This window comes from Lissotriton vulgaris, chromosome 6, assembly GCF_964263255.1.
Source record: "Lissotriton vulgaris chromosome 6, aLisVul1.2, whole genome shotgun sequence".
Classification (NCBI taxonomy): Eukaryota; Metazoa; Chordata; class Amphibia; order Caudata; family Salamandridae; genus Lissotriton; species Lissotriton vulgaris.
The window spans coordinates 1440267637-1440284326 of NC_141694.1; the positions used below are offsets into that span (position 1 = coordinate 1440267637).

Below are 16690 nucleotides of genomic sequence, written 5' to 3' on the forward strand. Positions count from 1 at the left end.
TCTTAGCCCAGTCCTATTTCCGTAAACACATGGGATGTCCACATAGCAGGTCGGATAGAATAGAGATATTTATGCGAAGTATGAAAATAGAAAACTTTAACGCCTGGATGCAGTGTACCCCACTAAAGTCTCAACTGGTTCTTTCCTGCACTTTAAACCACAGAGAAGTTGGAAAAGTAGGATGGAACATCTGAAGAACGTGCTGCTCTAATAGGAGAGTTGAGTCAAACTTTTATACTCATTGGAACGTGCCGTCGCCTTTCTCAGAGAAGTATCGAGGAGGCAGCCCCCAACGGGGGCCTAGGAGGCCGGCGCCATAACCAACGTGGTGCCCCCGTACACAAAACCGGTTTTCTTTGCCGCCAAAAGCGTCCCCAGAGCGGGACAACACCCCCCCCCCCTCCAGAGCCGACAGAGAGGCGCCAACCCGCCCGGCCAATGGGGGCCCCCGCGCCGTACGAATGGCCCAATGGGGAGACAACCCATCGCCAGGACGAAGGACGGGATATAAACCTGCTCCCCCAGGTAAGCTCCTATCTTCAGGAGCGGTGGAGCAGCTGAGTATGGGCCACAAGGCGTACAGACATATTACTCCGATGTAAGAAGGCTTAAGGAAAAGTGTGCTGAAGCTCACAAAAGCAGAAATCAACTACTGGAAATCATAGCTGCAAACACTGCTCAAAATAATAGCCAAACCTAACTAAGAGTAAGCCAGCCTTTGCTTAGAGGAACTATGTGGAATGCACATTTTACCAATGGTGGGAAGAGAAAGAACAAAGCAAGTTGGAGATACACAGGCCATTAAACGACGAGGCCAAGTGACAGACAGAAGAGAGTGCGTATGTTGTTGTTTGGGTGTGCAAGTGCTTGTACGGGTCTGTGAGTGGCTTTAGGGGTGTGTGAGTGGTTGTCTGGGTCTGTAAGTGGGTTTGTGAGTAGTTGTTTGGGTGTGTGAGTAGTTGTATGGATCTGTGAGTGTGTTAGTGGTTGTATGGGTGTGTGAGTGGGCATGTGGGCGTGTGAGTGGTTCTGTGGATGATGTAATCAGTGATGTCATTTGAGATGTCATCAATGAAATCACTGACCATGTCATGAGCTATGTTCCCTCAAGGCTATGCATGTGTGCGCGCGCACAACCTTGCTTCTTACAGCCCCCAGACACTCTGTGCGAGTGCACTCTCCCATTGAGGAGCAGAATACATAACTAAAGGGCAGCGTTAAAACGTCCCTTTCCAGAGTGGGCAGCGCACACGGAGGCCCAATAAATCAATGAAATGACAGAGGGGCTGTTTCCAGTGTTCAGAGAGGCCCCAAGCAGGCAAGGTGAAACAATACATATGTGAATGTGTTTCACACAGCAATGAGAGGGTGTGGATGTGTCATTACACCAGGTCTACTGACACTGGAACTGGGGAATATTTCAGGGTCAGCTCTAGGGCAAGTATATTAAAGTTTAAAAAAGCACCTGCTGCCTCGGTCCTGACAACAAACATTTTACAATATCTCCAGTGATTACTGTTCTTCCTGGAGTGAGATCAGAGTTTTGCTAGCAGACGTTTTAACTCATTGTCAGGTAGCGTAAAGAGTTAATATGCCTGATGCAAATAACCTGTACCATGCAATTCACCAAATTGTAATTATGAAGATAGCTCAGTGGGTTACTGCTTTTGTTAGAGGGATCCTTTAGTTACTTGCAGTTTATAAGTTAAAATCCTAAAACAGAACAGCAAGATATTAACTGTTCTCAACGAGCTGCATGCAAACTGCAAGGTATATATTAGAGCATTATGGTTTTCCCTCCAGTCTTTCATTTTACTAATGTTGCAAAAAAGATTTGTTTGGGTAGAAAACAATTGTTATTATTAAAGAGAACCCCCCAACCATGATGTTACGTTTTAAGTCCTCAGCTTGCACTTCTCCACACCAAGCACTCTTAAATTATGCTGCCTTCTAGTATGGATGACTTGTAACTGGTACACCTTGTAATCCTCGGTCTCATGTAACGTTTCCTATACCCTGATTACACACATATGATGGATTGTCTCTGTGGAATGTGTGTGTGATGTAAAGTGCTCTGACACCCTTCACTGATATGAGTGGCGCTATAAAACTAGTAAATGCAGTGAGGGAATCTCTGGCAGAGGTGGTCACTGGCCGCTCCACAAACAGTGTCACACTGGGCATCACCAGCGCTAAAGCCAGTGCTGAAAACAGGATTCAGTCTTAATGCTCAAGCAAAGAGCTCCAATACTTTCCAGTCGTAATTGCTAAAAAAAACTGTAAAAAAAACAAACCATTAAACTTTAATCTTAAAGAAGAGGCAAATACTTTTAAACTGATCCTCTTTTTTTATTCATCATCATAAAGAATGCATCTTCAAATACATGAATTCAGGCTTTGCAGTGTACAAAAGAAATTTGCTCCGTCTATAATTTTAACGAAGGCCACATATGGGTGCACATAACCCCTGACTTGTCTTTTAGTTCACTAATAGCACTGTCTTTTGCGGGGAGATGGTGGGGGAGAAGGAATGATTCTATTTTCATGTTTAATAAATACTTTGCACATAATCTGATGTTCTAAGATGAGGTGCTTCCGATAGTTTACTATAGTCTAACATAACCTGTGCTGCACGATTGACAAACCACATATTTTCTAGGCTTTACTTGTGTATGGATTCTTAAAAGCCATAGTGGACCCTTGGCTCATCTGTCCCTGTTAATTTGTTGTTTAGCCCACCTTTGCCTTTGCCATAGTACAGGCCACTGAAAATATGCGCCAGGAGAGGACCAAATTATGCAGCAGGGTTGAATTATGCGCAAGAAAAGGCAAGCTATGAAGCGTAATGCTGCACATTTTGTGATAGCATTACTTTAGTATTTTGACATTTCACATATGCTAACACTAACTGGGAAAATGCGTCTCCTCATTAGTACCAATTTAACATCCAATATAACAATAAGCAACAGAAAGGTGACCAGTCAACCTTTGCGAAGGGTCTCCCACTTCACTTCAATATAGGCAGTTTTAGTAAATTTGTATCCATTCAAGCTAGAAGCAATGCTCAAGGATTACAATCTGCACATTATACAGCAGATGATGGATTATGTGGTACATGTGGAAACTCTATTCTCATGCAGAAAAGGCCATGGATGCAATATCTTATAATTCCAGTGCCTGACCTTAGTACAAGGATGTGACCATTCTGTCAAGCATAGATTTTGTACTAGATTGGGATCCTTCCATTACAAAAAATATCCATTAAGACATCTTTCACTGCATCTGTGCTGTAAAGTGCATCACAATTGCAAAGTTTGAAAATTATTGAGACTTTTTAAAAATTACTCCACTGTTACACCTGCCTTGAGGGGACATCATTTTTTGGCTCAATTCCCCATCTATAAATGTTATTAGGTAGGGCTTTGCCTCCAAATCCTTGGACGGTAGCATGGGATTGCCCATATACTGCCAATGGTATGCCCCTGATGCAAAGTACCACAATTTAGTGCATAGTGCTACTTTGCGTTACAGTGGGAAGCTTACCTACACAAATCATGATGTGCCTTGGGAAGTAAATCCAACCACAACACTAGGTGCTGGGTGTGTGTCACTTTTGTGATGCAAACACAGAGTTAATAGATCTGGATCAGAATCTCTAAACAGGTACATGTCAATATTATGAGGATGATTTGTGTATTGCAAGCTGATATAAGGTTACCAAATGACCAATGCAGAGCAATTGTCGCTTTACTGTGCAAAATCAGAAGGCAATGACGATGCCACAGAGAAGGGGCCAATGAAGCATGAGGGAAAAAGGATTTGCGTCTGGCATTGAGCGTGGCAAATTTCTGTAGACAGGTTTCGTATTGAAAGAGAACAGGGATTGGAAAGTAAGAAAAGGTACTGGATAGGAAATTAGAAAAGTAGGAAGGACAGAAATAATAGAGAGATGGAGAGGAAAAACGATTTGGGAGTGTGAGGAAAAGGGGAGATATGAGTGTAGAGAGAAAAGGAAACATGTATGGAGAGGATGAGATATGGAAGTGAGATAGAAAGCACGAAAGGGAGAGGAAAATAAAGAAAGGGGAGTGAAACACAGAAAGGAAAGGAAAATGGTATGGAAAGAAAGAAGGAAAGGAAAAAACAAACTAAAGGGGATAGGTTGACCAAGACGTGGCATACAAGGATGTCGGTGCCAAGGAGAGGAGCACAATGAGAGAAAAGCACAGTCAAAGATAAAGATTTGACAACTTGAGGGTGAAATGAGCGATTATAGGGAGATTAGAGAAACTTTGTGGGAGTGAGAAGAGTAGGACAAAGTGGAGCAGAGCAGAAATAGAGGAAGAAAAGTGTGACTGTAAGGAAGAGCAAGGAGAAAAGAAAGGCTAAAAAGGGAGGAAGGCTATAAGGACAAGCTAGAAGATCAAGTGGAAGTGGAAAGAGATGCGAAAAGGTGAGAGGAGGAGATAATAGTAGCATGGAGATAAGAAATAGAGAGGATTTATAGGTAGAATGATTAGAACACAAGATGCAGTGGTACCTATGCCCAGAGGGTGCAAGGAGCCCTTTGCGCCCCAGTAATGGGTGTCTTTTAATACCAACCCAGAGGAGTGTGTGAGTGTTAGGGGTTGTTATTTTTTTACTGGTTCGTATTAGGGCCCATGGCAGCCGTATTAGGCCACCGATTTTGGTAGCTTGCACACCGCACATGCGTGTATGCTAAGTATTTGCTTATCTTCAGTGCACGCAGCCTTAGTTGCAGTGCACAAAGCATCTTTATTGCCCCACACAGAGAAAGAAAATTAGAGGGAACATTGGTCTGAATTTTAGTGGTTTGTACGGGTAAAATCTAAGCCCAACTATAATGTCCCAGAGACCATTGTTTTTTCCAGTGTATTCCTAAGGGTTTCTTTAATTCTATTTCCTAACTCACACGTCCCTGTAACCTTTGTTTTTTTCAGAGAATTTCTATATTTTTTTTATTTTTGATCTTAACAGTAGCCTGTCACTTTTGAGAGTGGGTGTGTGAGGAAGGTGAGTGTCTGTTTGAGTCTGAGTAGGTGCACGAGTACCTTTTGAGTGTATCTGTGAGTACCTGTGTGGGTCTGTGAGTCAAGCAATCAATCATGTGGTATTAGTATAGCATAGAGAATCACCCCAGATCTATCAAGGTACTGTGCTGCAGGTATCAGTCAAAGAGCCAGGTTTATGTCCCTACCTGAAGTGGTTCAGCGACGGAGAAGTGCAGAGGTGTAGGGTGTTCCAGGCTTTGGCAGTGGTGAGACTTGGAGCATCCTTCAGAACAGTGGATACGTGGTGTCTAAACAAGGGTCAGGTGTGCGGATCAGAGGTGAGTCTCATCGACGCTGTGAGCGTGTGCGCTCTGCAGCCTGAACCCCACTGTGAGGATTGTCCAGTGATCGTGTGCACCTAAATCCAAGTGAGTCTCATCGCCGCAGTGTGCGGGTGCCTTGTGCACCGGAGACTTTCACAAAGATTTGCTGTGTTATCGTGTGCACCGGAGTAAAGTGAGTCTCAGCGACGCTGTGCACGTGATGTTCGTGCAACGTGAGACCTGTGTGTGGAGTGCCCGGTGATCGTGCACCCGGAGTGAAGGAAGACTCAGCTACGCTGTGTGCGTGCGCTTTGTGGCAGCCTGAGATCTTCGTAAGTGAAGCGGCCCGGACCGGCAGACCCGGGGGAGCTGAGTTGCCGGGCCGAGCCATTGCACAAAGCTGCATTGGAGGCCCAGCCGTTGGATGAGGAGAGGAGAGTGGGTTCGCGTTCCCCAGGTAACGGCTGTCGACTCCTGGGGCATGGAGCGGGCATGGAGGGAGACACTCTCAGTCTCTCTCCCGTGTTGGCAGTGCGAGCCTCTGCTTTGGCTCGTATCGCGGCCCCTATTGCCAAGGGAGTGGTGGTACAGGGGCGAAGCTGCACTTTGGGATTACATCGTACTGTGTTGGGGGCAACTGTGAAAGGATGACTGCAGGTCAGAAGTAGAGGTGGAGAGACAGCCTAAGGCCCGGTGATCGGGGCCTGTGTGTACTACGTGGTATTCCATTTCTGCAGAACGGAGTACCTGACTGACGTATTACATATTGCATCATTTCTGTATTACGAACTACCGAATTGTCGTATGACGCATTGCCTAGTTTCTGCATAACGAACTACCTGATTAGCGTATTGCGCAATGCATTATTCCTGCATAAAGAATTACCTGGTTAGTCTATACGCACTGCCTTATTTTTGCAGAACGACATATCTGGTGGTTGTATTACGCATTGCATTATTTTTCCTTGCAAAGTGCCTGATTGTTGTGTTACGGGTTGCATTGTTTTCATTGCAGTGTCTGATTGCTACATTACGCGTTACAGTATTTTTACATTGTAAAAGTGCCTGATTCTAGCATTACGAACATCGCCAGAACAAGGGCTGGCTGGCCTAACAACCGGCCAGGAGAAATATTACACAACATCATATGTTGATTTTAGATCATGTGGTCTTATCGTATATCTTTTTATATAAAGTTAATACTCGTTTCATTAAACTCGTATGGAGTCTATTTGTGGTGTCGTCATTGGATTATTGTGAGCGTGGTTGCGAATATTTTACACATTTGCCTTGAAGATAAGCCTGGCTGCTTGTGCCAAGCTACCGAGGTGACCTTCTTTTCCTGGACGTTGGAACACGGGTCCCTACTTGGCCTAAGGTACCTACCTCAGCCAACCAGGGATCCCGGGTCTAACTGTAGGTATATTACCTATATTGCTTTGCACTGTCGAGCATGGTATTTCACATTAGTAGTCCTACTACTCCACATCAGTCAATTTAAAATGAACTATGACACACTCCTCAGATCTTTGTATAGAACGTATGGTAAAATGCATTTTAAAAATAGAGAGACAATGCATATCTTTATATTTTTTCCTTGTCTTCTATTTTTTAAGCACCCTTTGAACCTGCCTTTTTATATTTTGATGAAATTTGAAAAAGCAATCTGAGAGGGACTTGGTTCAAGAAAGACCTTCATTCAAATGCACGATTATTTAATAATCCACAGCACTTTGTCCCTGTACTTAGCTATGCAGCGGAGAGTAAGGCACTATAAAGAAGATTTCTAACAACAACAGCATAAAGTCTGTAAGGTGCCAAAACCCTTACAAACTTTCGTTCTGAGACAAAAATTCCCTGTTTGAGATTCATTCTTGTTAGACCGTTCAGCCTTAGGGTGGTCTTCCCCCAAACTTTTTGCCTACCTGCCTCCCATTTTTGTTGAAATTCGTTTTTTTGGCTTTAGGACTCTGTGCACTTTCCCATCGCAAACCTGGGCTCAAGTCCAAGTGCTTACTCCCCTAAACATGGTTTGATTGACATAAACCTAATTGACATATTTAATTTGCATATAAGGCACTTATAGAGTTGTATACCACATGCACAGGGCCTGTAAATTAAATGCTACCAGTGGGCCTGCAGCACATATTGCGCTACCCCTTTAAATAGAACCTTAAAACATGTACCAGGTCTGCCATTGCAGCCTAAATGCAATGTCGCAATGCCAAGTTGACTGCCGTAAACCCCCTTGAAAAGCCTTAAGCTCCCTTTTTATTACATATTAGCCTCTCCTAAGGTAGGCGCTAGGTAGCCCATATGCATTGGTTTTTCCATTGGCTACGTTGATGTGAACTTGATGAATACTTACGAAGAATTCTCTGATGTATGACGAGAAAAGATAAAGAAAAATAAAAAAGGAACTGACTTTTTGGACTATTGAAAGTATCTTTATTTTCTCTAAAGACTTTATGGAGACTTCTTGTGCTCGGGAACTATCTACCCTTAGCCCATAGGCTAGGTGCTGTGATATTAAAAGGCTGGACATGTGCTTTTCAGTTTTACTTTTAATAAGCTGTAATTCCTAATTGAGAGGAGGTAGATATCTAATGTTTGGTACCTATGAAATTGTAATGATATACTCTCTTTAACGATAAAGTCAGACTTTTCATTACAATTTTAAAACTCGCACTTTTAGAAAGTTGCCATTTTTCTGTCCTGGCCCCTTTGTACCTGCAGCCTGTTTTGGACCATATGACTGGGTGCAGCAGACAGCCTTTGTGAAGTTCACCCAGACTATCACACAATCGAGGGCTTAATTGTGCCTCAATAGGCCATTAACTGGCAGGATTGGGGTGGGGAGCTGAGCACAACCACACTTGCACCTGAATAGGCAGTGACCTGTCTCCACAAAAATGGGACTCAAGACCCTGCATTGTCACTTCAGCCAGACTTGGACCAGGGCAGGGGAGACAAGACATTCCAAGCACTTCAAAGAACCTTTACAGAAGCTTCTCCCACTTTCCAGACAAAGGCCACCAGGTTATAGGAATAGGACCTTCAGAACCACTCTTCAGTTCACTATTGGACCCATGGAAGGACTCTGAGGACTGCCTGCTGCTCTGCAAGACTGCTGCTGTACCTTAGAGGATTGCTTTGCTGCCTAAAGCCTGACTTGAACCCTTAGAGGCCAGCCCTACTGTTGAGCCCTGCATCTTCATCTGCAACCAGGACTATTAGATTTGACTCCAAAAACTAGTTTGATGGCCTCCTCTTCTGAGCCATAGAGACATAGAAAGGTACCCAACATCTTGAATCCTCAACTGGATCTAGTCTGAGTGAGTCCTGAACCCAAAGAGGTGTCCTGCCAGTGCTGGACCCTTGGTTGTGGTGATAAAGGTACCCAGATGGCCAATTTCCAAAACTGAGGACTTAAAACAAAATTTGGCCAAAAGGTGCTCTGAGAGCCAGGAGAGGACTGGGATTACCCTGCTCACCTTTCTGCCTGAGGTACATCGCCATTTGAATTGACTTTGCGACTTCTCCTGCTACATTCCACTCCAAAGCAGAAAATCAATTTTAGTGGTCCTTTGCTGAAGGGGTATCCAACCTCGTGGAACTGTTTTCGGCTAAAGCCTTCTGCCTCGCCGGAGATTTTTTTACTTCTATTTCGCCGAAGAGTCATTCAGAGGGTAAAAATCTTCATTGTGGCTTTGTTCCAAAGCCATGCAACAGTGACACTCCCTCCTCGGACACTCCTGCAGGTTTGACCCACTTAACAGCTACCTTCCGAGACATTTTAATTCAAGACTTTTTTTAAGTTTGAATGTAAGTGCTGACTGGCCCCAATCCATTTCTTGTATCCGAACCGCACATCATCACAATCTTTTTTTTTTAAACCGTTTTTATTAGCATTTTTCTCCAAGAACTGAACATTGCAGTCATCTCTACAATAAAGTGCACTTTGTATTTCCCCCCTACTCCCGCCGTCCCCCCCATTCATAATCCATATTGAAGCATACAGTTTACATACAAAAGTGATCACAAGGTGGGCTCTCCATAGTATCATCAACATTACAATTATCATAAAATCTCTTTGTCCTCCAATATGCGCCTCTCGTAATGAACCATTATAGTCCGGCATCCAGTCTGTGATAGCTTCTCAATTTCACCCACACTTTTCGGAACTTCTTAGGACACCCCCTTGCTTTGTATGTAACTCTCTCAGCCGCCATATACATATCTAGGCCTCCCCTCCATTCTTCCAGAAGTGGTATCTCCGGTGCACCCCCCAATATTTCGCAATGTCCATTTTGGCCACTACTAAGGCCAGCACCAGGAAGGTCAGCAGAGGGCGTGGAAGATCCACATTGATTGTCATGCCCAATAGAGCTAGCTTGGGGTCAGCCTGTAATTGACTCTCCAGTACTGCTGACAGTTCCGTAAAAACATCTGACCAGTACCCCTGTATTTTAGAGCATGACCACAGGACATGAAAGAAATCCCCCTTGGGGTCCTGGCATCGCAGTCATTTAGCATTGTCTGTCTTCCCCATCTTCTGGAGCCTCACTCTATCAAAGTAGGTTCTATGTAATACGTTAAATTGGATAAGGCGGAGTCGAGATTTAACTGCCACCTCTCTGGGATGTGTTAAGACCAGTTCCCAATCAATGTCCTCCATGTCTCCCACGTCCGCCTCCCATTGTTGTCGAAGCTTGGCCAAGTCCCCCAACATGTTATTCGTGAGGGTCTTATAAGTTAGAGATACCGCCTTCTACTGGATGTGTTCCTGTAGGAGCCTGCTTTCAAGTGGGGCGAATTCTGCCAGGTCTACGGTGTCGATATTCTGGACCCCCATGCATGTTTAAATCTAGTGTATTTGTACCTCTGTGTGGGGTGTAGGCCGAATTCCGTGGTCAGGGCCGCAAATGTTTTCAGTTGCCCTTTGGCAATTACATCTCCCAACGTAGAGATCCCTATGTCGTCCCACCTCCTGTAACCCGTTAATTTGTGGAGCTCCGTCAGCCACGTGCAGTGCCAGATTGGTGTTTTTTTTGTTGGCTTCCTGTCCCACCCCATGCGTTTCGTGGATGCCCTCCAGGCTACAAGGGTAATTTCGGTTGCCGGTAGAAGACGTTTCTGGCCATGTCCCCCATATAGATAGGAAAGGATGTATCTGGGTGCTAGTTTGTGGCGCTCTAGTGCATAAGAGGGATGGTCTGCCTGTGCGTGAATCCATTCGTTGATCGGGGCCAGATGTTCCACCCAGTAATATGCTTCCAGATTCGGGAGCGAAATCCCCCCACTATATTGGTGCCTCTGTAGGGTGCTCAGGGCCACCCTAGGTTGTTTACCCAGCCATACAAAGGCACGTAGGTCCACGTGTATCTTGGGGAAGACTTTTGGGGGGAGGGGATACTACTCATTTTGAAGGGCGTACAAGTACTTGGGGAGAATAATCATCTTGTAGATAGCCGCTTGGCCTAGGAGGGTGAGTGGGAGTAGTCTCCAGCGGTCCATATCTGCAATGGAGTTCACCATGATACGCTCAATGTTACGGGTGTATGAAATATGTCTATCCAGAGTGAGGTAGACCCCTAAATACTGAATGCCCTCTGTAGTAGTGAGCAGCCCGTCTGGAAGGTCCGACCATGCATCTCTCCCTGCTGGGTCGTATAAGACCGACTTATGCCAATTTATTCGGTATCCGGCATGGTTGCCGTACATTATGGTCGCCGTACATTTCTAGTTCGTGAAATAGCTGCGGGATCGACGTCTCCGGTGAAGTTATATATAGAAGTACGTCATCCGCATATAGTGAGATCTTTTCCTCGCTAACATCTCCTTCGGTCCGTTGAAATCCCCTGATGTCTGGGTTCTGGCGAATTCTGGCCGCCAGGACCTCTATCGAGAGTGGGGAGAGGGGGCACCCCTGTGTGGTCCCTCTTCGTATTTGGAATTCCCGCGAGAGGACTCGTTTACTCTCACCCTGGCCCTCGGTTCAGTGTACAGCAGTTGTACCCATTTCTGGAATTTCGGTCCGAAGCCGAATTTCTGTAGGACGCCCTCCAGGAACGGCCAATGTACTGCATCGAAGGCCTTTTCCGCATCCAGGGACAGGAACCAGTGCGGGTCTTCTCTGTCCTGGACCTCTTGCAGCCAATTGTGAGTGCGCCTAAGGTTCAGTCTGGTAGCCCTGTCTGGTATAAATCCAGTCTGATCAAGGTGGATCAGCTGCGATATCACCAGTCGCAATCTCATCGCCAGGATAGTGGCCAGTAGCTTCGTTTCCGAGTTTAATAATGAGATGGGACGGTAGGACTCGCAAAATTCTTTTGGTTTGCCGTCATTGTGTATAGGGACAATGGTAGCCATGGTCAGGTCAGGAGGGAGCCTTCCGTCCCGGAGGGCATCCTCATATAGACCCTTCAGATGTTTCACTACAAGGTCAGCCGTTCGTTTAAAGAATTCGGCTGGGAAGCCATTGGGGCCTGGTGTTTCCCCCGGTCGCAGTTTGGCCAGTGCCTCAGAGATGTCGTCGAGAGTGATATCGGAGTCCATGGTATTTGCGTCCTCAACGGACAGAGTCGGGAGATCAGTTTGGTCCATATATTGCAGTGCCTCTTCACATGTCCCTAAATCTCTAGACTCATAGAAGTGTTCATAGTGGTCTGCGAATGCCTCTGCTATATGTGTGTCTGATTGTAGTGTCGTTCCCTGAGGGTCTTTAATCTGCTCCACCCATCTCTCCGCCCGTTCTTTTTTGCTGAGCCACGCCAGGAGCTTACCAGACTTGTCCCCTACATTGTATAGGCGGTGCAGGGTAGCTAATGCCTGTGTTTTCGCCTCTCCTGTCACAAGTTCTCTATACTGTGATTGTCTATCTGTGAGTCTCCTGATTGCCACTGGGTCTCTCGAGTTCTGGCATTCCCTTTCCAAATCTAATATGTCCTGCTCGATGAGTTCGGCCTCAGAGTGGAGCCTTCTTCGTTCCTCTGCCAACCTATTCTTCGCCCTATCTCTCATGACCATCTTGAAAGCCTCCCATAAAACCACTTTCGAGGTCACCGAGCCCTCGTTTTCGGCAATATAGACTTTGATATCCGCTCTGAGTCCCCGTATGACATTTGGGTTTTGCAAATCCCATGCCGTCAAGTGCAATTGCTGCCCATCCCCCTGGCGTTTCGCCCCCTGTCTGATCAGCAGCGGTGAGTGATCTGATACTCCTCTAGCTTTATATTCTGCCATATCTTTTATTGTCAAGTGTTGTCGGGCCATAAAGACGTAGTCCAGTCTCCAGAAGGCCTGGTGGGCGCCAGAGAAGAACGAGTAAACCCGCGCCTCATGCGTCCGTGAGACCTAGGTTGGTAGACCATTGGGACAAAGGGGTCTGTGTCCCCACCCGCCGTGTCGTGCTTGATCTGTCCTTAGAGACATCCAATACGTCATTAAAATCTCCCCCTACAATGTGTAAGGTGTTGGTTGTTTCCAGCAGTATATCCGCTACTTTCTTAAGTGTGGAAGCCTGAAGTTTCGGCGGTGCATAGACTGAAACTATAGTGTAAGCGCATCTATTTGATATCCCCTTGATAGCCACGAATGTTCCCTGGGGGTCTGTCCATGTTTGTGTTATGATAAATGGAGTGGTCTTTTTCAGAATAATGGCGACTCCTCTGGAGTCTGACGTGTATCCTGCATGTGCTAGCAGCTTAAAACGACCTCTGGTTAGGAAGCCGCACTTAGTACCTTTGAGATGGGTTTCTTGTAGGAGCGTGATGTCCGGGCCTACACGTTTGAGATACGAGTTGACCAGGCCCCTCTTAATCTTACTGCCCAAGCCATTCACATTCCAGGACAAGATGCTAATCCTCCCCGGCTCTCCCGGTGTATGTCGTGGTCACCTAACATGATTTGGGCTTGATGAGGTCAGGCGGACAGCCCCCGTATGGTAGGGAGCCCGGACATTCGTGCGTTGTGTTGTGGCGTACCCAAGGGCACTTCTAAGCATGTGGGAATGACGTTCAGTACTTCATCACAATCTCGTCTTAACTTTTGACTTTGACCTAGTCTCACATGACTAGATAATCATGATTGGCGCTTTGAACTTTTAGGCATTAGATCTTACAAAAAAAAATCATAATATAGTTCTAATGAATTGATTTATATTGCTTTGGTGTCACAGCAATATAATACACTCTACTGGAATATACTCTACTCTATTTTTTTTAATTGGTTTGGTATTTTTCTTGTCTTGTGTGTTCGATGATTACGGTTTGTGTGCTGCAAAAATAGTTTACACATTGCCTTTAAGTTAAGCCTGATTGCTTTGTTTGTGCCAAGCAACCCAGGGTTAAGCATAGGTTCTTTTAGCGTCTTTTTGTGGTTCACTCTGTAAAGGATTGTGGATGTTGTTTGACCAGGGCACACACCCCAGTCAACCAACAACTCAGTTTCTCAAAATTCCTTAGTACGTGGTTTACTAGTTTTAGGAAGCAAGTAAAGACAATAAGTTCTTGTGTCAGAGAACAGATTCTCAGGAGTGGCAACCATATATTTAATCTAGACCTTGGTGTATTTTCTATAAATTGATGTGAAATGTAGGTGGTATCCCATATATACGTGAAACCATAGTATTTGTGGTAGGCAAAAGACAGATAATATTTCTGAATTCTGGGAAATTATCTAGATTATTCATCATGAACAGTTACAAATCCAAGCTTGTAAAATGAGTGTATATTTGTGATCTAAAAGTAATCTTTTCAATGTATTAAAAAGAACCCCAAGTATTTGGTGATGTACCAAACATTTGTTACTAAATGGAAAATAATGTTCAGTCTCAAAGAAGCTGGTTTATGAAATCATGAAAATTCTATGAAACAAGCCTAGACATATATAAATGTTTGCTGTTAGCAGACAACACTTGAAGTAGGATATGTGCATTCACTTCCTATCTTAAGAGCACAGGAACATATCTTGTGACACAATATAGGGTGTGACTGTGTAAATTTAATTGTTTCAATTTCATATTCCTCTGTTCAATAAATCATTACATGTACCAAATATATTATTTTTTAGACATTGTAATGAATGGGGAACATTCCAATATTATACTGTCAGAGAAAACAGCAATGGTAAACAGGGTTTGTATCCGCTGTTTCTACCATTGAGTTTCCCTGCAACCCATTTTAAAAGACACTCTTTACACTTTTTTCAGAAGGGCACATTAAACCATGACAAGAAATCCACAACAAGGAATGCTGTACAGATGCCAAAGCAAAGGCACCCTATATCATTATGTCCAGGACCTGCCCACATGCGTTAGGGTCATGGCCATGCTGCTGTGGAGAAGAAGACCATCCATGCTAAAATAACCCCTGATATGTTAGTGTTGCATAAGGCCCCAAAAGGCAACTTGCAAAACCTAAAGGCACACCAGGCAGGTGTTTTGTTTGACTAATGCCTTGACTAGATATTATCAGATAGTTGCAAATACTTTTGATATATTCCAAGATGGAATGAATAGAACTAGACACTGGTTAGGTGTCAATGACTCATAAACAGAGTTCTTATTTATTGGGGGTGTGCACTGGCTCGAGACCCATAGATCTGCAAACTGTTCTTACCAGGATGGGAACTGATATTCCTGTGAAAGCCTTCTCAGGCTATTTTGATCACAAACACTTGATGGATAGCCAAGGAAATATCATTACCAAATTCTCTATCACTTGAAAATGCGAAAAAAGGGAAGACGCTTGAATTCTCAGAAGGATATATCGTGTATGGGTCAAGCTGTTATTAGCTATGCTGTATCAGTGGGGACATCTAAGGTCAATATCAGTAAGTTACAATTGTTGCAGAAATCAGATCAGCTATACAAGCAGTATGTGACTTTCTGGGATCTGCTCAGGTTTCCTCTTGCCGACGGATGTAGCACTGGCTAAAAGAAGAGCAAAGAACATAGTTCAAGAATCTTAAAGTAATTCATATGGCAATGTTTGGTAGTGACGTTGGTTATTTGATGCAACATGTCACTGCCTACTGATCTGTTGGCAATCATCTGCTGGTCCCAACCAAATTTATCTGAAATGAAAAAAGGCTGGGGAGAAACCTTTATGTAATGACCCACACACTGTGAAAAGCTCAGAATATAGAACTAAGACAATTGAGCCAGCATTCATCTTTTAGGAAAGCCTTAAATACTTATTTATTTAAGTGAATTGACTTCCTCTCAAATTCTACACACTGTTCTGCTGCTTGCCAAGTTTTAGGAGCTTTATAAATCAATTTGATAATGCAGCTGGGGCGGTCTGCACCAGTATTACGCTTCTGACAGATTATAATACTTGCAACACTAGATAGTTGTTTGTATCATAAGTGGGGTGTAGATACTGTTCCCCATTACAGTATGAGCAATTAGCAGTGTGATTGTACCCTTTGCCAATTAAATGGCAGAAGGATTAGTGGAAGGCACTACTGTTGTCTTCTGTAGGTATATATGTTTGAAGACATTGCCACATGGTGCCACCCCTGCCAGTCTCTTTTGATGGCGTCCGTTATGTGCAGTCTTAAGGAGGAAGTCTCCTGACACGCTCTAAACACACCTCGGATGGTGAATGCATAGGTGGACTCATGGTGTTGCCTTCTGGCTTCAGTGTGTAAAGTCTAGAGTCTTCGAGCAGGCGAGGACCTCTTTGTGTTGATTATCAGGCTCTCCATAATATATTCATCTCAGTTCCTGAGAAAGTGTGGAGCCCACCCCCCACCTCTCTGTGCAACAGATGGCCTTGTATGCCAACATAAATATGATGACCTCTCTTTCTAACCCACCATGATGGTCTCTGCCATTAGTCACCTTAGTTTAGAAATGGCTGCACAAGCCCAGAAGTTGGGTATGGAACAGTATAATCTATATCAAGTGTTAAGAGACTCACAATAATGGAAGAGATCAAAGTGAGATCGCAAAACTTTTTTCAATTAAGACACCCATCAAACCACAGACAAATGTGCAGAACTGCTAGATACATAAACACGCCCACAATGCAAGGTCTCTCAATGGCCTTCTTCACGCTCCCAGGACCAGCTAGCTGACATGTTACTCCGGGCCTGTGATTGGGCTGCAGAATACTCTTCTCTTTTTTCATGGTCTATATGACTATGGGTCTCATTTGGATGTCGGTCAGTAAGCCTCCGACCAACATCCGTGGTTTGACTTCCGACCACCTACATTGTTATTAGGCACTCATTCCGGCCGGCGTCCGATGGGCTCAAGGAGCGGGTCAGCCAGACGGAAACCACAACATAATCGCCAAGGACTACGTTTCCGATAGGATTTTCATGTCGGGCTGTCGGAAAAGGACTT

General features: G+C 44.5%; 1 protein-coding gene across 2 annotated transcripts in view; it reads right to left on the reverse strand.

Moving 5' to 3' along the window:
• LRP11 (LDL receptor related protein 11) overlaps positions 1–16690 on the reverse strand; it is a 235231-nt gene that overhangs the window by 4296 nt on the left and 214245 nt on the right. The gene's annotated exons all lie outside the window — the stretch shown is intronic.